At 36.7% G+C, this 26,574-nt stretch overlaps 1 long non-coding RNA gene across 1 annotated transcript; it reads right to left on the bottom strand.

Moving 5' to 3' along the window:
* Nucleotides 1–26,122, bottom strand: LOC122239246. The gene is made up of 3 exons (XR_006218193.1): nucleotides 26,033–26,122; nucleotides 16,885–17,003; nucleotides 1–79 (listed from the first exon to the last, which is right to left on the bottom strand). It is a non-coding gene; the product is annotated as an uncharacterized LOC122239246 (long non-coding RNA).
* Between the last annotated feature and the right edge of the window lie 452 nt (nucleotides 26,123–26,574).

Below are 26,574 nucleotides of genomic sequence, written 5' to 3'. Positions count from 1 at the left end.
AGTGTCTGGGCCTTGAATTGTCTGCATTTTCCTCTCATCCCGTCCCTCACAGATATTCCAGCAAAGTCTGCACAGTGTCCTGTAGCAGAGACAAGGTTTCATATGTCCACATGAGATTGTCAGTATAAGGAGCCCATTTTATTGATGTGGGGAAGGAGAACAGTTCTTGGGCTACCATCCCATGATAAATCACAGAGCTGTGTAGGTAGCCTTGGGAAGCACTTGAAAGGTACATTGTTGTCCCTTCCACTTGAAAGAAAATTGATCTTATGACTCAGTGGCCAAGGGTATACTGGAAAACAACAACAACAACAACATCAACAAACCTTTTGCTAAGTCCAGTTCAGCACAATACGCTCCTAAGACCATGGCCAAGGGATCTACAATGGTGGGAGTGTTGGGCACAGTTGCATCAATGGGAGGCACTACCTTGTTCAGCTATCAGTAGCCCACAGTCACCTCCCATGAGCCATCTGGTTTTTCTACTGGCTATCCCAGGATGTTAAAAGCACTACGCACAGGATGTACAATATCCACTCCATGCAGTTCTTAGTTTCTCCTGTTTCCTTATGCTCCCCAGGCAGCTTACTTTGTTTAACAGGTATCACTCTTCCAAGAGTGGTACTGGTTCCCAGTTGGCATTTCTCCTCAGCATTGGTTTGATTACTCTAGCCCAAAGGTGAAATTCACTGATAGAGGTTTGCAGAATTTGACCTTTTAGGATATCATTTCTCAATATGTTCTCTAGCATTGGAGAAATAAAACTTGTTCTAGGTGGGGAGAATGCCCAATTTTCAGTGTCAAAAGGATGTTCCTGACTCCTGACCATAACCCCAGCCCTGGGAATATTAGGGATACTTATTCCCTGCAGGTGGTATACCTACTTTTGAAAGCAGTGATGTTGATATCACATATACCAAAAGTATGTTTATGTAATAAACATGATGTATGGACAAAATGTTCTTAGCAGCATTATTTATAATGTTGGAAAAATCCAAATCTTTATTTTCATTAAAGTGAATAAGTGAATCACTGTGCATTCATAAATTTAATGCAAAACTGTGATACTGACACATTATTTTATTCACTTATATATTTGACTGGTTTCAAAAATAAGCTTAGGCAACACAAAACATGCAGTAAAGTAAAACAAACAATAAAGGAAGAAAAGCAAAATAAGGGTAATAGATCTATATAGAAGCCATTAATAAAGTGGCTAATGTTCACATAGGCTATTTAGATATCAAACTTCTGAAATTTGCATGAATTTAGTTTTGTTTTCACAACATTACAAGCTTTATGTTCTTACAGATATGTCTAACCATTTCTCAGTTATCATTACATTTGGGAGACCATATATAAGGTTCAGCATAGTCATGGCCTATAGTCCATCGTTATAAATGTAATTTAATTATTTGTCTGGAATGGGATGTCAGCTCCCTATGAGCATTTTAAAAGAAAGTAATTTGTTTTTCTCTCAGTAATGTTTCTTTGAATTTTAGATTAAAATGACATTAGGATAATCTATACCCAATGCTTCCTTTTGTCAAGGAAAAGATGATTTTCCTTCTTTCTACTCCCGATAACCTTTTCATTGGACTTTATTCTTTCCAGCCTTCCGTCTGAGATCTTGCCCAGTTAATTATACCCTCTCTTTTCAACAACTACAATCTCCTCTGGCTTCTCTATATAAAACACAAGCTGGATTCTCCTATTAAAAATAAAGACAAAAAGAAAAACAAAATGCCCCTTTGATCCTTTATTTTGTCTCTCTGTTCCCTTCTCTTCCAACTTTCTAAATGTTCATTGGCTTCTCCACAAAATTTTTTTAATGTTTATTTGTTTTTGAGAGAGAGAGAGAGAGAAAGAGACAGATAATGAGTGGGGTAGGGCCAGAGAGAGAGGGAGACACAGAATCCAAAGCAGGCCCCAGGATCTGAGCTGTCAGCACAGAGAGTGACATGGGGTTTGAACTCATGAACTGTGAGATCATGACCTGAGTCAAAGTCAGAGGCTTCACTGACTGAGCTACCCAGGCACCCCAGCATCTCCACAAATTAAATTGAGAGTGAATACTTTGTAGCCCTTAAACTCTTTCCTAGACTTCTGTTATAACTTTTTTTTTTAACATTTTCTTACAATTTTGATGATTTCTCCCCCAAAGTGATTCCCTCCTATTCCTATAATTCAGGACATAATTTCTAAACTACTAACTCCCAAATCTAAATGATCTCTTCTCATTTTCTCAGGCCACAGACTGGCATTCATCATTTCATTCTAGAATGACATCTCTACATGTATCACACAAACACATTAAACATGTGCCTAAGTCAACTGTTTCATCTTCTTTTTTGTTAAGTTTATTTATTTATTTCGGGAGTGAGGCAGGGGCATAGAGAGAGGAGACAGAGAATCCCAAGCAGGCTCCATGCTGTGAGAGCAAAGCCCAATGGTGGGCTCAATCTCATGAACCCTGAGATCATGACCTGAGCAGAAATTGTCGAAACTTAACTGAGCCACCCAGGCAATTCTCATCTTCTTCTAAAACTCCATTTTTCTATGTGCATTGCCAAAAATTCTATGTTCCAGGGCACTTGGATGGCTCAGTCAGTTAAGTGTCCAACTTCAGCTCAGGTAATAATCTCACGGTTCATGGATTTGAGCCCGCGTTGGGCTCTGTGCTGACAGCTCAGAGCCTGGAGCTTGCTTCAGATTCTGTGTCTCCATCTCTCTCTGCCCCTCCTCTGCTTGCACTTTCTTACTCTCTCTCTCTCTCAAAAATAAATAAACATTAAAAAAGTAATAATAAAAAATTCTATGTTCCACACAAAATGTCTGATTTTTTCTCATCAATTATTTCCTGTTTTCCTTTCTTACCCCCTACCCATATACACACATACTCTCTTCATTAGTAGGACCTGAAATTTCTACCTTCAGTATATCTCAGAACACATAACTTGTGTGTTATATTCAAAACTCTATCTTATTGCCTAGTACAATGAATAGCCCATAGTAGACTCACTTTAAATGAATTATTTTGAGTGAATGAATTAAATATTATACTCCCCACCCCCTGCAAATCCATTGTCACTGCTTAAATTCAGGCTTTTAGAGCCCCTTCTCTATACATAACCATAAACCTTCTCACTATCTCTTTGAAATTGGTCTGCCCCCATTGCAGTCAATGCTCTGCACTTGGTCAAGATTACTTTTCACGGGGCACCTAGGTGGCTCAGTCGGTTGAGAGTCTGACTTTGGCTCAGGTCATGATGTTACAGCTTATGAGTTCTAGCCCCGCGTTGTGCTCTGTGCTGACACCTCAGAGCCTGGAGCCTGCTTCAGATATTGTCTCTGTCTCTCTCCGCCCGCCCTCTGCTCATGCGCGCGCTCTCTCTCTCTCTCTCTCTCTCTCTCTCTCTCTCTCTCTCAAATATAAACATTAAGAAATTTTTTAAAAAGATTACTTTTCACATATATGTACACATTACATTACTATTTATGCATAATATCCATTCTATGAAGAGTTTTCCTAAATCCTAAGGGCTCATGGGGAAAAATAACATACAATGTGACATGCCATAGAGACTCTTCATCTTTAGATATCAACCTACCTTGGCATTTTCATCCCCTTCATGTTTGGCCACTGCCTCCCACATTTGCCATACTTAACTGGCTCCATGTTCACACAAATGAAATTGCTCAGTTTCTCTGATAAGCTCTTCTTACTATAGTTGTAGAACTACAGTTCTGTAGAACTTCTGCAATATTCTTCCTCTTTCCCTAGCCTTGAAAACTGCTATTTATCCCTGACATCTAGCTGCATTGACAGCAAACAGAATATCTTTCTGGATTCCTGCAAGCAGAATTTGTCATGCCTTTACTATAAATTCCCAAAGCATTTTTCCTTGGAACATTGTATCATTCATCATTTTGTGGCAGAATTATCTAATTATATGTGTATCTCTCTTACAAAAATACTAGTATAAATCTCTCTCTATTTTTTTTTACTACCTTTTACATTGTCTGGCATTATTGTAGGCACTTAATACATAGTTATGGAATAAACTGTACTTCAAAAATGTTTTTCACTATTTAACCCATTATTAAGACTTCATATTTTAGAGTACATGATACAAACCATGTTGATATTGGCTTATACACAGAAATCAGGGAAATGTCTGTTAACATAGTCCTTGATTTCTAAATCTTCAAAAATATAGAGAAAATAGATTTTAGGAGAAAAAGAAGTACTGGGGAGTAACATTTCTATATATTAAGTACATATCATATTATGTTGAAGTTTTACATTGAAGTTTTATTAACAAATTATATTGATATAAACCATTGATTGCACTGCAATTTTTTTCTAAGCAAGTGGCAATGAACTTAAAATACTGTTGTTCCCCAAAGCCCTAAAAAATATCTATAATGTAGATTTTAGCAACATAATATTCTTTAAGTGATAAATGTGCATTATGATTATTTCATGAATTAGTATTCAGAATAAAGTAAAATTGATCATAGTATGTCAGGGCTTGGAGACTCTCTACATGTGTATACATGTATACACGTGAAAGAATTGAGTCAAAGAGGAGCTTCAAGTTAATACTAACATGTGGAGTCTGTGATTTTTTTTTTTTAAAGTCATCCAGTGCCATCTTAAATGTTGTTCAAAAGCTCCCGGTTTCAGGCTCACCTCTAATAATTCTGAGGTCTGGGGCCAAAGTACAAATCAACATGCATGTTTCAAACATTTAATGTATAAATCCAGCCACATCCATGATCTAGCTGTCATTTTTACCAAGGACCCCCCACCCAACCCATTCAGCAATGATGTATTCCACTTCAGACTATGGCTAAGGATTTCATGGAGCAGGGCTGGATAGGGCATTGTATAAAGTGATGCTAAGCCCAGAATTCCTGGACAGTGGTTGAACCCACTCCCAGTCCAGATGTTGACTGACTTCATCAAGCTTCCCAATGAGCCAGGTGAACCAGGTTCCTCCCACCAGCTTCACTTCTCCAACTTAGAATTGGCAGTTTTAAGTGCTTCGGTAAACTAACTCAATAAGTAGTACAAACCTGGGAGACACTTTGGGTGTCTTAAGGCAGCAATTTTTAACGAGAGCAACCACCCTTTCGTAGGTTTTCTACTTTACCTTCACTTGGAGTCAAGTGGGCATTTACAAACTCATAATCCCTCATCTTCTTGCCTGCTGACCCCAGTCTGGTTTGAGCAACTCTTTAAGATAATTGCAGTTTGTTAGGAAACATTCAAAAGTTTCCATACAAGTGTAACGGAAAAATAAATTCTGTTTAAGAATTTGTGAATTGCAGACACTAAAGTATATTGCTCCTGGTGCATGGAATTAAGAATGGTATTGTCCTAATTTCTAAAATTGGCAGTCTTGAAATACATTTTTCTAACAAAAATAATAATGAAGGCTTTTGACATGCATATGTGGTTCACACTGATTTTAGACTGGGTGTAATCAGCTGAGAACATGGACAAGGTAAATTAAGGTTTTCTAAATTTTTTGAGCACATGAATATCTGCCAGAAAGATTTGCATATGTAAATAGTGATGTTCTCCCCCAGCCACTGAAAAATCACATTAAAATAACCACAATAATTATAAAATTACTTATAAACCGCTATAAAATATAAGTATGAAAATACTTACAAAGCAATTTCTCCATCATATTTTTTATATTGTGGTACTATAGACGTGTAAGAAAAAAGAGATCTTTTGTAGCTCAGTATACAAATTGTAGTGTGCACATGAATCCTTTGGCTGAGATTAAGTTTCCATTGCTAATGACTATAATTACCATAAAATTCATTACATTTGGGCTAATTATTTTAAAGTGAAAATAAAGACACATTGTTCTTTCAAATCCTAAAGGCTGGAATTAGAATAACTATTTCTAGACTTAGTCCCAGTTATGCTAATATTATTAGGTTGTCTGTCCTTGAAATTTAGATTCAATTTCATCCACTGTTTAAATCTGATTTTACAAATCAAACTCAAGTAAGGAAACAAATGGAAATGCATCTTTCAGCAGCATCGTCTGACAGTATATGATAAACAGCATCATTTACAGGACACTACATCATACCATTTACATTTAGAAGGAAGAAAAATGCTGATTAAGCTTCCATTTGGCCCAGGATTTCCAATACATAGCGTGTTAAGCAATTCAATCTTTTCAGTTTTAAAGCCACACACATCTCTAATCATAACACGCCAGAAGCAATAAAACTACCAGAATGAGTGGGGGGTGTTTACTTCTTACACATTATAACATCTCTGAGCCAGCAGTATTCCAAAAACGTGCTACTATGATCTCTGGATTGACAGCTCAGCACCCAAGGGTCTCTTCCTCTCCCCAAGGTTTGTTTTTAAAGCTCACAAAGGGCTCCCTTAAAATAAGAGTAAAATTGCATTTCCCATTCAATGACTCACCACTTGTTTCAAAGGGAAAAAAAAATCATCTGACACTTTTTGCAATTAAATAATAATCATGTTTGGAGCAGAGTTAAACAAAACAAGAAAATTGCTAAACATTGTTGAGTTTTTGTTATTCTACTTGGTGGAAGTTGTGTATGCATTAAAACTGCTCATTTTTATTTTTGGACATAATAGAGATGATGATACTTCTAAAGGAATACCAAAAATTTATAATACAAAGATAAAAATACAAAGAGGAAACCTTTATAACTTTAAACATTTGTAACTTCACATGTTCAAATAAATGTCTTAGTTGACTCTGACCTTTTTATTAATTATGAAGAAAAATTTCTCCATGGAAAGCATTGATAGTAAAAAAAGAAAATTGTAGATAGACTATTAGATCTAAATAGTCTGTTATTTAGATAACTGTTTTTAAGCACGCTTTCATATTTCAAATTTTCTTACCAATCTGTCTACTTATAAATCATTCTTATCTGTTCCTAAAAGCAATTTCCAATATGTAGTCCTGACATCCAATTTTTGTTACTGAATGTAGTTAGAATAACTAAAGTATATACATTTGAAATAGTTTTCCATTTAAACTGGCCTTCTTTTCTACAAGTCCAATGTACTGAGATATATATATATATATTTCATTTTAGAAACTCTTGTTTGGAAGCTAATATTCTTTCTTTATTATGCTCCATTTACTTTAATTATCCTTGCAAAAAACAAACTAAAGGGGAAAAAGGAGGATACTTGTGTCTTAAATAATCCCTTATTAAAATTCAGAAAGAAGACAATGTGGGTGATCAGTTCTCATACATAAAGTTTGTAAAATAGGGAATTAGAAATTATATCTGAGGATAAGTATTTTATATCAGTAAAATTCCAAGTTATCTGAAAAAATATTTTAGTTATAGTACATTAGACTTCATGGCTGAGTTGTGATAAATGTGGTGCATGTGTGCATGTGTACATAGAGAGAAAAACAGACAGACAGACAGACTGATCTAACCTAGGTTCCCTTTAAAGTCATTACTGAGATAATATCCAAAGCCTAAGTCTTTGTCCTGATCTGAACAAATCATGGCTCAAGTCTAAACTTGGACCACTTCTGGACATTGATTTTTTTTAACTATAGTTATTATTGAATGTGCACTTATCAGACAATGCCTTGTGGGCTATGTGCATGTGCATGTGTGTGTGAGTAATCTGCCTATTTAATATCTTTTCCCCTATGCATTCCTCTGTCAAGTATAAGCTTAAATACCACTTCCTCTTTAAAGCCTACTGAGATCACTCCCAAACGAAGTCAGATACATTAATTTTATTTTTTATAGTTTTTTTTAATGTTTATTTATTTTTGAGATGGAGTGATCACGTGAGCAGGGGAGGGTAACAGAGAGACGGGGACAGAGGATCCTAAGCGGTCTCTGAGATGACAGCAGCAAGCCAGATGTGGGGCTCAAACCCACAAACTGTGAGATCATGACCTGAGTCAAAGTCGGACATTCACACAATGACCTAGCACAATGCATGGTCATACGTTGGGAGTGGATTCATGATGAAAGAATATAAAAATGAACAAATACATGAATGAATAATATTGAGGATCTTTCAGAATCATAGAATAAGTTTCTTCTTCTTCTTTTCTTCCTTTCTTTCTTTCTCTCTCTTTTTTTTTTTTTTAAATCTGAGTGCGTATTCCTTAGAATTACTACTAGAAAAGAGTTCCAAAATCTGTGCTAGGAAATGAATAAGGTATCTCCCCTAACAGACCTATGGTTTAGTGAAGAGAAAGAGGTTAATCAAGAAACTACATAAATGAATACAAAACAACACTGTAGTAACTGTGTGATAATAAAGGAAAAGTATATGATGTTGTGGTAGATGGAGCAATGAAAACGTATACTAGGCTGATTTCCCTCAATCAAGACGAAATCATGCCAGGCTTTTCTGCAGCATTTAAAATAGAGGTGAAATAAGAAACAAGCTTTGGGTAAGGTTGATTTGATATTATCACGTTTCTGATAATAAAAGTAGGTCCTAAAAATGTTTATAAATTTGCCATATATGCAGCTAATTTGTGTTACGGGGTTGCTTTGTTCTTGGCTCAGATGCACCAAAGAATTGGAGACCTCAGACCAGAATGGGGAGATAGAGTTTATTAAGTAGATAAGTATAGTACACTTTCAAGAGTGAACGCAGGCCTCTGCTCTGCCAGAACAAGAGTGGCAATGGCCCCAAGAACCTCTAGCTGCGTCCTTTTAAGGCTGCTTTGGGTACAGGTAAATTTGGCTTTGATTGACACTTTTGATTGACCACTGGTGGTTATATAACCTTTTGGTCTCTGCGCATGCACTCTTCCATGATGCATTCTATTATAACTGTATTTTTTTATGTATTGTATATTTATGAATGTCTAAAGAGCTTTTGTTGTGACCTTAAAGGTAGTTAAGGACAAGTTTCACCCTTTGTGCACATGCTCAGCTCTTACAAGTCCCCTTGTGGCTTTTGAGCCAGCTCTGAGGCTAGGCCTTTCTAGTTTCATTAGCCCTTAGAGGTGGCTCTGAAGGTGTGGCTGTTAACACTTGGGGATGGCACTGAGGGTGTGGCCAGCACCTGCTTTATCCCTCCTTGCTCATGCCTAACTAACAGCCTAGCAATTTGTACAGAGGTCAACACTAGATTTCAGGGGGAATTAAAAGTAACATTTATTGAGGCACTATCAATTGTTAGAAACTGCTTTAAAGATCACTTGTTTTTACCTCATATATTCTCTCTCTCTCTCTCTCTCAGGAATTTTAGTTCACTTTATTCTACTTCTTGCGTTCCCCATAGAGAAAAAGAACTAATAATCTGAATAATCAGCAAATAAATGGTCTACATTCACTACTAATTATGAACACCATTGTCTAAAAAACAAATTCATACTAATTTATGGATGATCTCTTTTATACTTTCTCTGGGCATGTAGCTGTCTCAGTAAAGTACACTGTGGCCAGTTCTGTAGTTGGAGCTGCTCCATTCTACCCATCCCTACTCCATTCAGTATGGTGGTTTAGTGGGTGCCCACCTGTCTTCAGGAGCCATGACAGCATTCTTTATCTCTGAATGATTGCCATTGTTTCTATTTCTTGTGGCATGAGACTGGGAGTAAATCAGTAATATCCAAAGAGTCAGATTCTTTCAGTGTAGATAAAAAAAGAAACTCTTATTTAGGCCTATAGGCTTATTTACGTGATTCAGTCAGATAGATCCATGGCTCTGCATTGGCAATTGCTCAACTTCTATATTCCTAAAAATAAAAAACCTATAGGGTATTTGATTCCCCACACGACCACTACTATTGTGTCTATTCTTCTAGGGGACTTCTTGAGAGGTAGTGGATATGATATTTATGGCAAGATTTAGTAGTCATCCTTGATTTCTTGACTCTAATATCACCTAATCCAGGGGGTTAGCATCTGATGGTTCATGAGCCAAATTCTATTTGGTGCCTGTTTTGTAGATAAAGGTTTACTGGAATATAGCCATGACCATTCATTTGTGTATACTTTCTGGCTGCTTTCATACTGTATGGAAGAGTGGAAGTTGTCAAAGATTATATGGTCTGCAAAGCTGAAAATATTTACTGCTTGATCCTTTACAGAAAGGAGACCTTTATCTAAGCTAATCTTTATTTCTTATGATAAGTACTGATTACTTAATACTTCTTACCCCCCAAAACCTAGATTGAATCATCTCATAGAGGTACTGAAGATTTATCGTAATGTAACGTTTTGGCAAGAAGAAATTATATGGTTTCTGGGGCGCCTGGGTGGTTAATGGGGCGCCTGGGTGGCTCAGTCGGTTGAGCGACCAACTTCAGCTCAGGTCATGATCTCGCAGTCTGTGAGTTTGAGCCCGGCTTTGGGCTCTGTGCTGACAACTCAGAGTCTGGAGCCTGCTTCGGATTCTGTGTCTCCCTCTCTCTCTGCCCCTCCCCTTTCATGCTCTGTCTCTCTCTCTGTCAAAAATAAATAAACATTAAAACAAATTTTTAAAAAGAAGAAATTATATGGTTAAGTTAACCATTCTTGCCAATAACCGATACATATAGGAAGAAGTAAAGGGCTCAGAGATACTTTAATTTCCCTCTGCAATGAGTTAAAGACCTGAGGTATACAAAGGAACTCCTGGAGCCCTTATGTTTCCCATTTTTATACATAAGCCATATTGTGATTGATTTATTCCCTTGAATGTCTCCTTAGGATTTATTTCAACTAGATTTCCCCTGTACTCTTAAAGTTGATTCTGGGCCTCACTCTACCCTAGGGAGGTTTTGCCTGAGGGCCTTGATAAATAGCATTTTCTGGAGCTGATGATAAAGAAAATGTTCTGCAGCATGTATGTAAGAAGATCAAGGATGATTTGACTAGTTGGCTCTGCCGACTGCAGTCATCTAGACTAAGTGCTGACAGAATATTAGGAAATGACATGTCAAAACAAAACAAAACAAAACAAACACCAGAGATATATTTTTAAAATACTCTATGAATCAAAGATTTTTCATGCTGACATTTTCAAATTAGATTAATGGAACCATCATGCAGTATGATATGTTTATGAAATAGTCCAGGATATTTCTGGAGAGATAACCTCTTCAACTTTCTGTGAAAGCAGTCTGAATTAAAATTTAACTAAGCCCCTATTTTTATTTGGTGTAAGAGAATTAAAAGAAATTGTAATTGGACGTCTCTGCTAAGCATATGACAGTACTAAAAGATTTTCCTATCATTATGATTATTTGCCAGTAGAAATTCCTCCGGCAATTCATTAACTTCCAAGGGTCTCATTTAGTTCTCCTCTCAACATTGATCGAATGATATGTAACATTTAAATTACTTACAGTTGATCTAAATAGATTATATTTCTATCCTGTGGTATGTCAAGTATTCTCAGAACATTCATGCAAGGAATATAAGACTGCACAAAATTGTGTTTATTTTACAGGCAGGTGGAGAAACCAGGAAGGTTCAAATATGGGCAAAAATGTACCTTTAGCTCAGTTGATTATTAAGGATACGAGTTTAGAATTAAAATGCAACACGGGCTATCAGCACTACAGGTACTCCTCTGGGAGAATGTCAAATTTATGGGAACTTGATGCTATTTCTTTTGATTTCGTTTGTATTTCTAGCTAATAGTTGCATGTAGCTTAAAGGCTCAAATAATACTGTAGGACTTTTGACAAAAATTAGCAGTGTCTTAATCCCCACTTCAATTTACCATTCCCCAGAGGCAAACACTTTCATCTCTTGTAATTTATTCTTTTGATACATAGCTCCATATATCTAACTAAATTCTTTCATTACTATTTTTAAATTGTTGGCTCTAGGCATTCTCTGTTGACATCCCTCCACGGAAGATGAGGATCTAGACGTCCCCTTTGTACACTGCCACCTCCCGCTCACCACCCCTCGCCCACACTCATACACACTAAAACCCTCATTCTCCCAATACAGTGATATTGTGACTGTCATTTAGGCTACATCAATGTTCCCTATATACCATTCATGAATATGTAAATGCTGTTGACAGCCGAGTACTGCCTCACAACAGATAAAGGAGGTCCAGGTTTAAATATGAAACTTGCAACGGTCTCTTCAATTTTGATTTCACATTTTTGCCCACTTCAAAAGGCACTTGATGTCCCTTTTAAGTGTTCCATAGTATAACAGATTTTTTAAATCATCTTTCCTCACTGTCAGGTAGAAATTATCTTTCTTAGGTTTCTAAAGGCCTTTTTCATGTGCATTGGTCAGAGTTCTCCAGAGAAACAGAATGAGAGAGATGGAGAAAGAGAGAGAGAGAGAGAGAGAGAGAGAGAGAAAGAGACTGATTATAAGGAATTGGCTCATACTTTTACAGAGGCTGAAAAGTGCCATGATCTGCTATCTGCAAGCTGGAAACCCAGGAAAGCCAGTGGTATAGTTACAGTCTGAGTTCAAAGGCTTGACAACTAGGAGTGTAGATGGCATAAGTCTCAGTCCAAGCAGAAGACCAGTGTCCCAGCTCAAGCAATCATAGGGAATTCTCCTTTCCTTCACCTTTTTGTTCAGGTCCTCAGCAGACTGGATGATGTTCACCCACATTGGAAAGGGCAGTCTGCTTTACTCAGTTCACCAATTCAAATGCTAATTTATTCTAAAGGAGCCCTCACAGACACACTCAGAAATAATGATTGATCAGATAACTGGGCATCCCATGGCCCAGCCAAGCTGACACATTAAATTAGCCATCACACCATGTATACATCTGGTTCTCACTTTTCTTAACATTGCATTATTATATTCTATCATCTTTGCCTTGTTTGGCTTAAGTCTTTTTAAAAATACATTCCTTTATTATAAGTTTATTGATATTTCAAGGGGGAATGGAAGATCATGTGTGTGACCAATCCACCACCTTTAACTGTATACCCCTAATATTTATTTAAATCTTCATTAGTTGAAACTCTATTAGATGGAGAACATGCAGACTACTCACTCCTTGGAGGTACTCTTCTATTTACACTTATATTAAATGAAAGAACCAGCCCATCTCCAGAGGAAAGACTCAGAGGAATGTAGTATCTGGCTTATAATGGTTGTTAAGTATTCTGAATTACTGAATATTTTTAATTCCTAGGAAATCATCAACTGAGTAGTGTGAGAAAACTTGTGAGGCCACAGATGGAAGGAAGGGGAATATTTTAGCACAATGCTGATACCAAAGAAAGGTGAAAATCCTTATATCCATTAATATGTGCCAAACACTGTGTCATCCATAAATTCCTTACACAGGTCCTTATGAATATCATACCACACAGATAAATATGGATTTCCCTGCATTTTCACATGCAGTACCTTCTAAGAACTTCATCACTTTGCTCATATAACTATTAATAGTCTTTTAAAACTGAGATATAATGTCATCTTTTTTTCCAAATATATCTTCATCAGCTTTTACTTGGTAACTCTCTTCTGTACTCCCATAACACCCAGAAAATATCTGTATGTTAGTTGTACATAGGTAGGTATGTAGATTTGCCCCAAACATTTGTTATCCAGGGCAAGAATACAAAGGGAGTTACCCTGCTCAGATTCCATGTTCTTTAGCTTTCTACCCTATCTCTATCCTACCTCCTTCCCTCCCAGGGTGCTTATGCAGATATTTCTTCCAAAATTGAGTCACTTTCTACAAAAACCCATCCCTTACGCACCTTTCAGGCAGAGGGGGAATACATAGTAGTAGGACAATCTTCTAGAAAACAATCATCTATACGAAGTTCACACGGGCCCTCAGTCATTTGGAAAGCTAATATTATTCCAGAATATCCAGAGTGGGCACTATGACATCTGGGCCCTAGAGACAACTTACCCTGTTGGGAGGAGTTAACAAAAGACCAGAGTGGATATATCTAAAGTATCAGAGCCATTGGTACCGTATATATCCCTTAAAATTGATTTGTTTTCTTCTGTCTCCTCCACTCCAGTTTGACCTCCATAGATACAAGAACTATGTATTTTTAATCTCCGCGTGTGGCAAACTAACATAATGTTCTTCCCAAGGAAGTGTTCAACTAATACTTGAATAAATGGAAATAAAATATTTTACAAACGCCAATTGTGTCGAGTTCTGTTTTATCTTTTTTTTTTACTTCATTTTCTTTTATTTTTATTTGAGAGAGAGTGTGTGCATGCGTGTGTGTGTGTGTGTGTGTGTGTGTGTGTGTGTGTGTGAGCGGGGGAGAGGAACAGAGGTACTGGCACAAAAACAGACATATAGATCAGTGGAACAGAATAAAAAACCTAGAAATGTACCCCCAACTATATGTTCAGCTAATCAACTAATTGACAGAGCAAGAAAGAATATCCAGTGGAAAAAAAAAACAGTTTCTTCAACAAATGGTGCTGGGAAAACTGGACAGCAACATGCAGAAGAACAAAACTAGACCACTTTCTTACACCATACACAAAAATGAATTTGAAATAGATAAAAGGCCAAAGTCCAGTTTTGAAAACTGTTGTTAATTTGCTAAGATTCAGAATTGATTCTGGTCACTGGTATACTTTGAATATATTGATTAAGCTTTCACTAATTTGGGATGAATGTTTTTCAAAACTGATAAATTATAATTGGGGCACCTGAAAAACATTAAATGTGTTACAAATCAAGGCTAACATAAGCAAAGCACTTGATTAGAAGTCCAGAAAGCTGAACCATATTGATCTGCTAACAACCTTGGGCAAGAGAACTGAATTTCTTATCTTGAGGTCACTAACAGTTCTTCCATTTTGAAATCAAAATGGTTCTATCAGAAATATATATTGATATAGTTTTATGACATCATTTAAACAAAAGGAGACTTTGTATAATTGGAACGTAGGTTTTCACTTCCACAGAACTGAATGTGATGTTGTGTTCCCAAGTGTAGCAATCGCACAGATGTCTTACAGGACTATTGGAATTCACAAAACTTTCATGTGGATTGGCTTTCTGAGGAATTCAGAGTCCAGGTTGGCAAATGAGCAACAAGAAATTCAACATAAGAGTTAAATATATACTTAAATTGATATAAATAGAGAAAGGATCAGATAAAATGTATGAAACATGTTCATATAATCTAAACACATTTCTTAACCTCCCACACTAAGGAAATGAATGAACAAAACAAGGAGGGATGGGTATTATGACTCTTCTCAAAAACATCTTCATGAACTCGGTACTGCCTCTGTTAACCTTGGGTTAAGAGCCAGACCCATTACTGAGGCAAGGATCAAGTGCGTTTGACAATTACAATATGTCAATGACATATTTGCTATGGAATTGTAGAGTCTAGATTTTAACTTATTTGTAAAGCTAGGGAAAAGGTATTAAGAAAGATCTCTTTCTAAGCTCAGTGTATCATTCAGGTTGGGATGGGGAAGAGGTAGAGAGTAAGGTAGAGAACTACTATATTTGAAAAAATTAAGGGACAGAAAAAAAAATGGAGTACCTTCTTGAAATGCCGTGTTCTGATGTAATCTGAGCAATTGTTGTTTTTAACTTCCCCTCAGTTAAGTATGCTGCCATCATGCTATCTGTACACAACAATGATTTGTTTCACTGTTGCTGTTGGCAAAGCTTTTCAAATCCTCCAGGGGACTGTTGAAGTATTCCCTACCCCCAGTTGAAGATTAATTTAAATTACAGCCTCTCCCTCTTTGGCGGGCTTCCATGTATGAACTAGAAAGTAGTCCTCCATCTGGAATTCTCAGTGATGCAACCTTAGCAAGCCCGTGGGGAAGGGGGAAACTTAAAAATCAGTACTCTGCCACTAACAGTATTGAGAGTGTTGAAACTGTGTATGATAATGTACATATAATGAACCTTTCGCAACTAAAGCACTAATTGCTGGTACCAATAGATACACATGCACCTACCATTCTTCAACTCAAAATCACAAATGTGAAGGAGGGACAATCACATGTATGATTTGGAAGGAGTCCTAACCTGTCCTGGATCCTTTGGTGTTTCATACATGGCTCCTAAAAATCACTTGGAGACCTACTTTAGTTTTCACATAGCTCCAAGAAGAATGTATGAATCATACAAAATGCTCAAAAAGCCAATACATGGAGATAGTTCAACAGACACAGTTACCACCCCTTTATGTTTGTCATGTAAGAAGAGAATTAAAAGCTTCTACCCATGAGAAGAAGTCATCTGCAAACAAAGAAGTACATGATACATCCATTCTCCTTTAAATAAATGGACAAACACTGATTATAAAACACACATACTCATTTAAACATTTCTGATGTTGAGAAGTATCAGACAATCAATATATGCACTTAATATAATGTTTCCTTATGTTTTGTCAGCATGATATAATTTAAAAGATGGAGTGTCATAATCATTGGCATCTTCAAATGAAGAAAAAATGGTATATGGGAACAATCACTTTGACAATAGATTGAGTAGGTAGATAGTGACATCATTCCTGTACGTTCTCAAGAGCTGAGGAGAAACTAATTTTGGCAAACTGTGATAATTCTGGCACAGGGTCACAAATATTTAAAGGGCAAAATATAAAGATTATGTGGCTTCTTTCTTAAATTATTTCCTATAGTATTCAATAATCAAATATTATAAATGGAAAGTCTTCCTAATTGGTGAGGTATGAAACTGATGCACGTACCTTGAATGAATTATTTGTGTGCCATAATGTGCATCTAATTGGCCTGAATAAGCAGGAGCCCTCAGCTTGTTATCTCTGTAGCATTCATTTATATTAGTTCACCTAAACACAAACCCAGTTTTATGCATGTGCCATGTTATAGAAAGTTGGGGAGTCGTGTACATAAGAGGGAAAGATGGGAAAAATATTAAAAGTTCATTATATCTGTTTTATGAAGTACCTGGTATTGCAGACCACATGTAATGAAGTCAAAAATCAACTTCTAAGTCTTCCTCGAAGAGTCAAGTGGATAAACAAGTTGCAAGAAGCCTTCAATGACTGCTGACATGCTATAAGTGTCTGGTTGGAAATAAGCCAAAAGTATGTTAACACACAGGAACTAAAGACAGAAATTAAACTATATTTTACAATAAATCATAAATCAAGGACATTTAAAAAATTTTTAACATTTATTTATTACTGAGAGACAGAGAGACACAGAGCATGAGCAGGAGAGGAGTAGAGAGAGAGGGAGACACAGAATCTGAAGAGGGCTCTAGGCTCCGAGCTGTCAGCACAGAGCCCGACGTGGGGCTCAAACTCACAAACTGTGAGATCATGACCCGGGCCGAAGTCGGTCGCCCAACTGACTGAGCCACCCAGGTGCCCCAAAAAATCAAGGACATTTTAGGCATGATACTAATGGCACTAACAAATGGAAAAGTCATAGGGAAACAAAGCAGGAACTGGTATGAAAGTGAATGTATAGGCTCACAATGGATTGGTTAGACAGTCAAGAAACTGTGGGAGGTTGTCTAGTTTTCCCAACATAATTTGTTGAATCACTGTATTGTACACTTGAAACTAAGAGCACACTGTATGTTAACTACTGGAATTAAAATAAAGTAAAATTAATTAATTAATTGATTAATTAACTGAACAAAATTAAAAAAGAAAGAAAAAGAAACTGTAGTAGGGCCTTAAAAGAAATTTTCCCTGGGGCACTGGGAATGTATTAGATCTGAAAGGGAAATTCTACATCAGGGCCTTGGTAAGACTGTACTTAGGCTTTACAGAGATTACTGTGCTAATTAAGCTACTAGAAGAGGAGGACTGAAAATGAAGGATCCAGTTAACATATAATTTCAACAGCCTTACAAAGAAATAATAACAGAAAGAGGAAGATGGCAATGAATACAAGGGGCTGATGAAAGCAGCTTACTGCATGTGGACAGCAAGGAAGAGGAAAGAGAATTAGAAACAATACACAGTTGTCATGCTTGAATGACTCAGAAGATGGCAGTGGAAATATGAGAGGAAAAACAGATATGAGGATAAAATGGTAAAATCAGTTTTAGAAATATGTGTTTTAGAGGTGCTAATGGAATATGCAGCTGGAAATTATTAACAGGTACTGATAATCAATAGCAAAAATCTACATTCAGAAAGATACGGGTTTAAACACATTTCCATGTGTGGTTAGCTCTCTGTGTTTGTCTTCTCATTAATAGCTGAGATTACTTTTCCTTTTTAAAAAAATCTACGTTGTTCATGATGTGTCATTGCTACTGTAACAGAAGTGATTAATACAGTATTCATAGAGTAGATGTACATACTAGGGGATAATATATGTCAGTGCATAATAAAATGACCTGTGATTAGTAAGCAACTGAAATTAGTTTCTGTCCTTGGGAAGTAAGAGAAAAGGCTCTCAGATATGATTTAGGGAATTATTTGCATGACACTCCATGGAGGAAAGTGAGAGACATAAAAGAGACAAGACATAGACTTGAGAGAAATTATCTTAGAGAGGACGAACAAATGTGGAGGGAAAGGACAAATTATGTAGATTTTTAGAGGAGAACCACTAAAACTCAAAACAACAAAATAAAGACAAAAAAATATTAAAAACCAACCATATCAAAGAAGGATAAATAGTAGTAATTTTTTTCAGAGGTACACTGAAGGACAGAAAGAAATGAAAGGACCACTGAATTTTACTATTAGGAAGTTCCACCAATGATCATCTGAAAGCAAATTCAATGGAAAGGCAGAGACATATCACACTTTCAGAGCTAACGACTGTGGGTACCAAGAAATAAACTACATGTTGTATTCATTTGCTAGGGCTACTATAACGAATTACTATAGACTGGGTAGCTAAAACAACAGAATTTGTTCTTTTATCATATTTCTGGAGGCTGGAAATCCAGGTTCGAAATGTTGGCAGGTTTGGTTTCTCCTGCTGCTTCTCTCCTTGGCTTTCAGATGGCCACTTTCTGTCTGTGACCTTACATGGCCTTTTCTACATGTACTCTCACTGCTGGTATCTCTTCCTGTTCTTATAAGGATCCCAGCCTTCTTGGATTAGAGCCCCACTCTTAAGTTCTCACTTATTAAAGGCCCTACTTTCAAGTACAGTGTCATATCGAGTATTAGGGCTACAACATATGAATTTGGGGGGAATACAATTCAATACAGAACACGTGTATCCTTTCATTATGTATATATATATATATTTTTCACTTTGATCCTGTTTACCATATTGTTATATTTTATTATATTACAGATACACCTAAGAACTGATCAAAATGTAGTGAGCACCAGCATGGCCACGTCATAGTTTAAGGGAAAAAAAAAAACATTTTTCAAACAGCCGAATCTTTTGCATACCCATCTGTCATGACTCAGAATTATCCTGCATCCTGAATATAGTATTATCCTTATTATTATCTTTAAATGATCTATAATATAATTTGCATGCAGCTAAATTTTATATAAATAACATCAGCAGCAATTTATCTTTTTGTGTGGTATTTGTGTTTGATAGATGCAGCTCCAGTTCATTCATTTTCACTGCAGCCCACTCTTTTGTTGCATGAATAAGGCATAGATTTCCCCTGTCTTGTTAATGAATATTCAAGTGATTTGCCATTATTTACACTATTACAGAAAAACTGTAGTGAATATTCTTGTGCATGTTTTCAGGTGCAGATGAGTGACTTTCCCTGGGGTAATTTATTTCAGAATGGAATTACTAGTTTATAGGAATGTACATCTCCAACTTTAGCTGAATTGCTTTCCAAAGGTTCTATCAATTTACATACCCACTAGTCATGTGTAAGAACCGCTTTTGAGCCAAGTCTTACTAACAAGACTTTCGTCAGGCTTTTAATTTTCTCAATCTGTATGCCACATGGTATCGAATTCTGATCTCAACTTGCATGTAGTAACAATACATGATTCCTCTTCTTTCTCCTGCTCTGGGCTTCAGGAGTCTCACGCTTATGGATGGCATTGCTGCATTCCTTGCTATCTGGCTTCTGGTTGAGTTTGTCCAATAAAAGGAATAGGAGATCACCAGGATGAAGGTAAGAAAGAGATTAATATCCCCCCACCCTTTCCTCTGCTTTGGCACAGGGATTCTGTCAGTTGCTGTGTCCCACTACAATTACAGATCTGATCAGATGGTCCTCTAAGAAAGTCCCCATCCTATCCTATCCTATCCTATCCATTTCCTCCTCTTTTCCATGGATAGCAGGTATAATGGCTTCTCACTGTTACTAATCTCTTTGTGCCTCAACTTCTCATGTTAATTTCTTCAGCCTTGCCTAATACTTAGGTAAAACCTCTTCATTAAAAATATCTTCAATTTAAGCATCTATTTGAATTTGCTTTCCTGACATAACCTTGAATGATAGAAAGATATATTATGAAAACTCTCCACGGAATCCTGTTCCCCCAATTCCTATTGCCTGCTGTTAATATCTTTTTGCTAGTGCTATCTCCCAGAGATTTTTAGACCTATTGAAGCAATTTAAATGTGTGTTCTCACCCTGTTTTTTTTTTTATCACAAGTGGTAGCATACACAGTCACTGTTCCTCAATATATATATATATATATATATATTTATATATATATATATATAAATATATATATATATTTTTTTTTAGTTAGTAATGTACTAAGGTGGTAATCCTTTCAGTACATAGGGAGCTTCCTCATTGTGATTTTTAACAGATGCATAGTAATCCATTTTATGGATTTATCTTAATTTATTCAGCCATCTAATAACTGGATATTTAGATTATTTATATCATACTATCACCAGAAATCTTTCCAAAAATAACTTAATGGATAAATAAATGCTCATGTAGATTTTCTACTTCAAAGTTATATAAATCTGCCAAATTGAACTGTTTTGTTTTGTAAGTTTTTATTTAAATTCTAGTTAGCATACAATGTAATATTGGTTTCAGGAGTAGAATTTAGTGATTCATCACTTACAACATCCAATGCTCATCACACCAAGTGCCTTTCTTAATGTCCATCATGCATTTAGCCAAGCCCCAACAACCTCCCCTCCAGCAAACGTCAGTTTGTTCTCTATAGTTCTCTTATGGTTTGCCTCACTCTCTCTCTTTCTCCTCCTGCTATGTTCATCCACATATGGGTGAAATCATATGGTATTTGTCTTTCCCTGACTTACTTTGCTTAGCATAATATATTTTTTCTCCATCCACATCATTGCAAATGGCAATATTTAATCCTTTTTGATAGTTTAGTAATATTCCATTGTGTGTGTATACACACACACACACACACACACACACACACACACACACCTTCTTTATCTATTCATCAGTCAATGGACATTTGAGCTCTTTCCACACTTTGCCTATTGTTGATAATGCTGCCATAAACATTGGGGTGCATGTGCCCCTTCAAATCAGTATGTTTGTATCCTTTGGGTAAATACCTAGTAGTGTAATTGCTGGGTCATAAAGCAGTTCTATTTTTAACTTTTTGTGGAACCTCCATGCTGTTTTCCAGAGTGGCTATACCAGGTTGCATTCCCACCAGCAGTGTAAGAGAGTTCCCCTTTCTCCACATCCTTACCAATATCGGTTGTTTCCAGTGTTACTAATTTTTGCCATTATTACAGGTGTGAACTGGTATCTCATCATGGTTTTGATTTGTATTTCCCTGATGGGAAGTGATGTTGAGCATCTTTGCATGTGACTGTTAGCCATCTGGATGCCTTCTCTGGAAAAATGTCTATTCATGTCTTCTGACAATTTTTTAACTGGATTATTTGTTTTTTGAGTGCTGAGTTTGATAACTTCTTTATAAATTTGGGTATTAACCCTTTATCAAACATGCCATTTCCAAATATCTTCTCCCATTCCATTGGTTGCCTTTTAGTTTTGTTGATTGTTTCTTTCACTGGGAAGAAGTTTTTTATCTTGATGAAGTCCCAATAGTTCATTTTTGCTTTTGTTTGTCAAATTGCATTCTTTAAGGATTGCGGCCTTTTGTGTAGCCATTTGCAGTTCTATTTGCAATGTGTGATAGGGTGTATCATCCTACAGTCTAAATAGTATGGTGTATCATACAGATGTCTACAATTTTAATATTTTGATATAAGATATATTTCCTAGTTTTAATTTGCATTGCCTATATATTGATCCAAAGGAATGCCTTTTCCTATTTGATAGGAATTTGTACTTCTATTTCTTTTTTTAAATATTTTTAATGTTTATTTATTTTTGAGAGAGAGAGAGAGAGAGAGAGTGTGAGTGAGGGAGGGGCAGAGAGAGAGGGAGACACAGAATCTGAAGCAGGCTCCAGGCTCTGAGCTGTCAGCCCAGAGCCCAATGAGGGGCTTGAACCTACCAACCATGAGATCATGACCTGAACTGAAGTCAGATGCTTAATCGACTGAGCCACCAAGGCTCCCTTGTACTTCCATTTCTGACAATTACATGTTCATTTCCTATACTCATATTTAATTTTAGTCTTTTTTCTTTTCAATTTGCAGGCATTTTTAAATGTTTTTTTTGTTTTGTTTTGTTTTGTTTTGTTTTGTTTTGTTTTGTTTTGTTTTGAGAAAGAGAGAGAGAGTGAGTAGGGGAGGGACAGAGAGAGAAGAACAGAGTTTCCAAAACGGGCTAAACTCAGGAACCAGAAGATCATGACCTGAGCAGAAATTGATCGCTTAATTGACTAAGCCACCCAGGCATCCCATAGACATTCTTTATTAATATGGGGGGGGGACAGGTTAATCTTTCTGTAATATGAGTTTTAATTTTCCCCCATTTTGTTATTTTACTTTTCATTTTGGTGTTGTTGTATGCTACCATGTAGAAATTTTCTATTTTCTATAGAGGAATTTTTCAGCCTTTTTTTCTCTATAAAATCTTCCACGATTCCTTCTAATACTTTCATCATGTCTTATTTTACATTGAAACCTTTGTTCCTGTTGGAATATTTTTCTGCTACACATGAAGTGTGGATGCAGCTTTTTTTTCTTTTTGAATAATTTTAGTAATGTTTTCAAAATGCCTTTTTATTTACTCAGCTATTTTATTTAGATCTTTTAAGCACACTTAGCTTCTACTCTATTTCCAAATTTTCAGTGTATGTAGTTTTTGGAGCTCTTCATTTTGCTTCTTGTTATTTCTACCAATTCTTAATTCTGGGGCTTGTTTATTTCTACTTTTGGAAACTTTGTATTGTGAGCTCAGTTTTGGCATGGTTTTACGTGTGGGAATCTATGTGCCCTGAATTGAGGCTGAATCCCTTCAGAGAATATTTATATTCTTTTCTGCTAGGCACCACGAGGCAATAACAACTTTTAAATTAATGTTTCAACTTAGAATTTCCTGGACCATATAAGTAATATAAATAACAAATTTCAATCCCCAGTGAAAGAAGAAAGATCTCCACATGTGAAATCTCAGGAAAGATGTTATTTTCCCTAGATCCTAAGTTAATAAGATCTGCAAACAGCCTAAGGCACCTGTGGTTTCAGCATAATAACAAACGTGTTGTCTACTTCATCGCTTCTACTACCTGTAGCCTTCACTTACTTTCTTAAGAGCACAAAGTTTGTGGTTATATTTTCCTTAGCATTTTTCGGATGTCTACATTGGGAGGAGAATTTTTTCTGGGATATCTAGTCAACTATCTTGCTGGCAATAATACTATAAGATGATTTGTGGTATAAACAAAGATAGTGAAATAGTTTAAAGCGAGAAGAGTAGTTAGGATGCATTTATTTGGGGACAAAAATATTTTGACCATGTCTTTAGGCAAGAATGTACCATGTAAAACTTCAGGGAAAATGGGGTATTTCCAGCAAACAACATCACTTAAAAGGCATTCTGGACAAAAAGAACAGAAAGAACACATATAAGGGCCAAAAGGATAGAGCATGGTACAGTAAAATGAAAAGTCATATTTAATATTAGAAACATAGTTTGTCCAGATTATGGGGAGTTTGGAATATGATGCTTAAGTTTGTAACATCTGATCTGACTCTAAATAAGAATCTTAGCAAATGCTGGCATCACAGAGAGCTGAGCTTTAGTAATCTTGTTTGGCACCTCATTATTAGACTCTATATTCCTTTCATTCTAAGCTGTGGCCATTTGAAATGTTCAGTTCTTTCCCTAGGACCAGAGTGACCTGCGACAGGGAGTTCTCATGTGACAAAATAATCTTAGGTTGTTTTTTCCATCCGGATGTGCCTGCATGCTTATATTGTTGATGTACTCTCTCAGTATTCAGACATGACTTGAAAATGAGTTTATATTGAAGAGTCCCCAGCAAACATTCAGTAACTTATATAACTATTTTGTAAAATGACTTGAATCACATAAATGTGCACCTAAGAGTGCCAAAGAGGGGCGCCTGGGTGGCTCAGTCAGTTGAGTGGCTGACTTCAGCTCAGGTCATGATCTCGAGGTTCGTGAGTTCAAGCCCTGTGTCAGGCTCTGTGCTGACAGCTCAGAACCGTGAGCCCGTTTTGGATTCTGTGTCTCCTTCTCTCGCTGCCCCTCCCCCGCTCACACTCTTTCTCCCTCTCTCTGTCTCTGCCTCCCTCTCAAAAATAAGTAAATATTAAAGAATTTGTTTAACAGTGTCAAAGAAACTCTGGGGTTGCTCACTGAATAAGAGAAAAGAGAGATACATGGGTTTGTTAGAAAAATTAGAGAAAAAAATTATAAAGAGTCCAAATATTGTGTGGACTGATTCCATTTAGAATGGGGTGAGAAGTGACTAACTGCTGATACTTTTCATTAAGTCATCTTGTGAGAGTAGTTTGGATTGTTACTATGGATGTTCGCTGAATATTGTTGATCAGAGACATGGACCTGGGCTCAAATCTGTTTTTCAGTGCAACCCTCTTTTCCCCACTCAACACACAATATGGGTATACTCAGTGCTAGTCAGGGAGCTAGAGCCTCTCAGAGAAATTCTCCTCCTTGTAAGACCTATGGGTTGCTCTAAGGAGCAAAAGGGTCATTTTATTTATGTGCCTATATATTTGTAACTCTACCTGCACTTACATGCAAAGATCTTTGGCTTGGTTGTTTAGATGTCAGTGATAGCTCTTTTTGTCACAGATTAGGGAGAAATACAGACCTCTCTGATCCAAACCTAATTTAAAGTAACTACAGCACAGACACTGGAGTCTTAGACTTCGTTATATTCTATCCCATTTCTCATAAGAAACTGTCATTAATGGGCCTAAATCCTGTTCCTGCTTGCTAAGGCTGCTGGCATTCATTAGGATAGAACCCTGACTTTGTGCGGTTATCATCTGTTAGATATTTGAATGTTGTGCCTGGAAGCCAATCCCATGCTATGAGTTTACAAACTTCGCAACATATAGTCAGCTTAGATATCAAAATATGTCTGTTTTCTTATCTGCCATATTTGAATACACTGTGCACTTGTTGCCGACATGCTTTTGTTCCATGTTAAATGTCTGAGTCAGATGTGTACTGCTTATCAGTCTGGGATTTCTTTTAGCCCAGCTCCTGCACAGCGTTCAACTCTCATTCCAACTTTTGGACATTCTATATTTGTCTTATTAACTTGTAATTAAATGCAGTCTGCCAGTCCACATTTCAAAATATGACAACCTCAACAGTTTTTCATGTTAAGCTTAGAGAAGAATTTGGTGGCAGGAATAGAGCATTGGTTAATCTACTGCTGCCTAGCAAATCATTACAAATTTAGAGGCTTAGAACGACATATACTTATTATCTCACAATTTTCATCGGTCGAAGGTTAGGAGTGATTTAACTGTGTCCTCCGCTCAACATCTCACAGGTTGCATTCTTGTTTGCCAGGCTGCTCACACGGTTGTCAGAAGATTGTGATTTCTTGTGGTTGTAGGATTGTGGTTGCTGCTTTCTTGCTGGCTATTAACCAGGTGTCACTCTCAGCAACCAGCGGCCCTTGAGGCCCCTTGCCACTTAGCTTTCTCATAACAATGCAGCTTACTTCTTCAAAGCTAGCAGAAGCTCTTACTCCAGTCTGCTAAGGCAGAATATTATGTACTATAACATTATCAAGGGGATGACTTTCCAATTACCTTTGCAGAATTCTATTGGCTAGAAGCAAGTCACAGGTTCAATTCATACTCAGTGGGAGGTGGTTATATGAAGGCATGACTCAATGCAGCTCATTTCAGACTTCTGCCTGCAACAGATACCAATCTGAAAACTGGAGCACAAAGGATTTCACCTATTACTAACAGCTCTCCTCAAAAAGTAAAAATAAAAAATAATAACAAACAAAAAGGGAAATGCCTAGTAGTTACATGTAGTAACATGTTACATGTAGTAAATGCCTGTTGTGATGGTTAATTTTATACGTTAGCTTGACAGGGCCATAGGTTGCCCAGGTATTTGGCCAATCATTATTACAGGGGTTTCTGTAAGAGTGTTTTTGGATGCATTAACATTTAAATCAATACCCTGAGTAAAGCAGGTAGCCTTTCGTAATGTGAGTGGGTCTCATCCAATTAGTTGAAGGCCTGAATAAAACAAAAGGCTGCCCCTCTCTCAAATAAGGGGGAATCCTCCTGCCTGACTACTTTCTAGCTGGGCCATAGGTTATTTCCTGCCTTTGGAC

This window comes from Panthera tigris, chromosome B3 (genome assembly GCF_018350195.1).
Source record: "Panthera tigris isolate Pti1 chromosome B3, P.tigris_Pti1_mat1.1, whole genome shotgun sequence".
Taxonomy (NCBI): Eukaryota; Metazoa; Chordata; class Mammalia; order Carnivora; family Felidae; genus Panthera; species Panthera tigris.
Note: the sequence above shows the minus strand (reverse complement) of the source record. Positions and strands in the feature narration are given on the sequence as shown.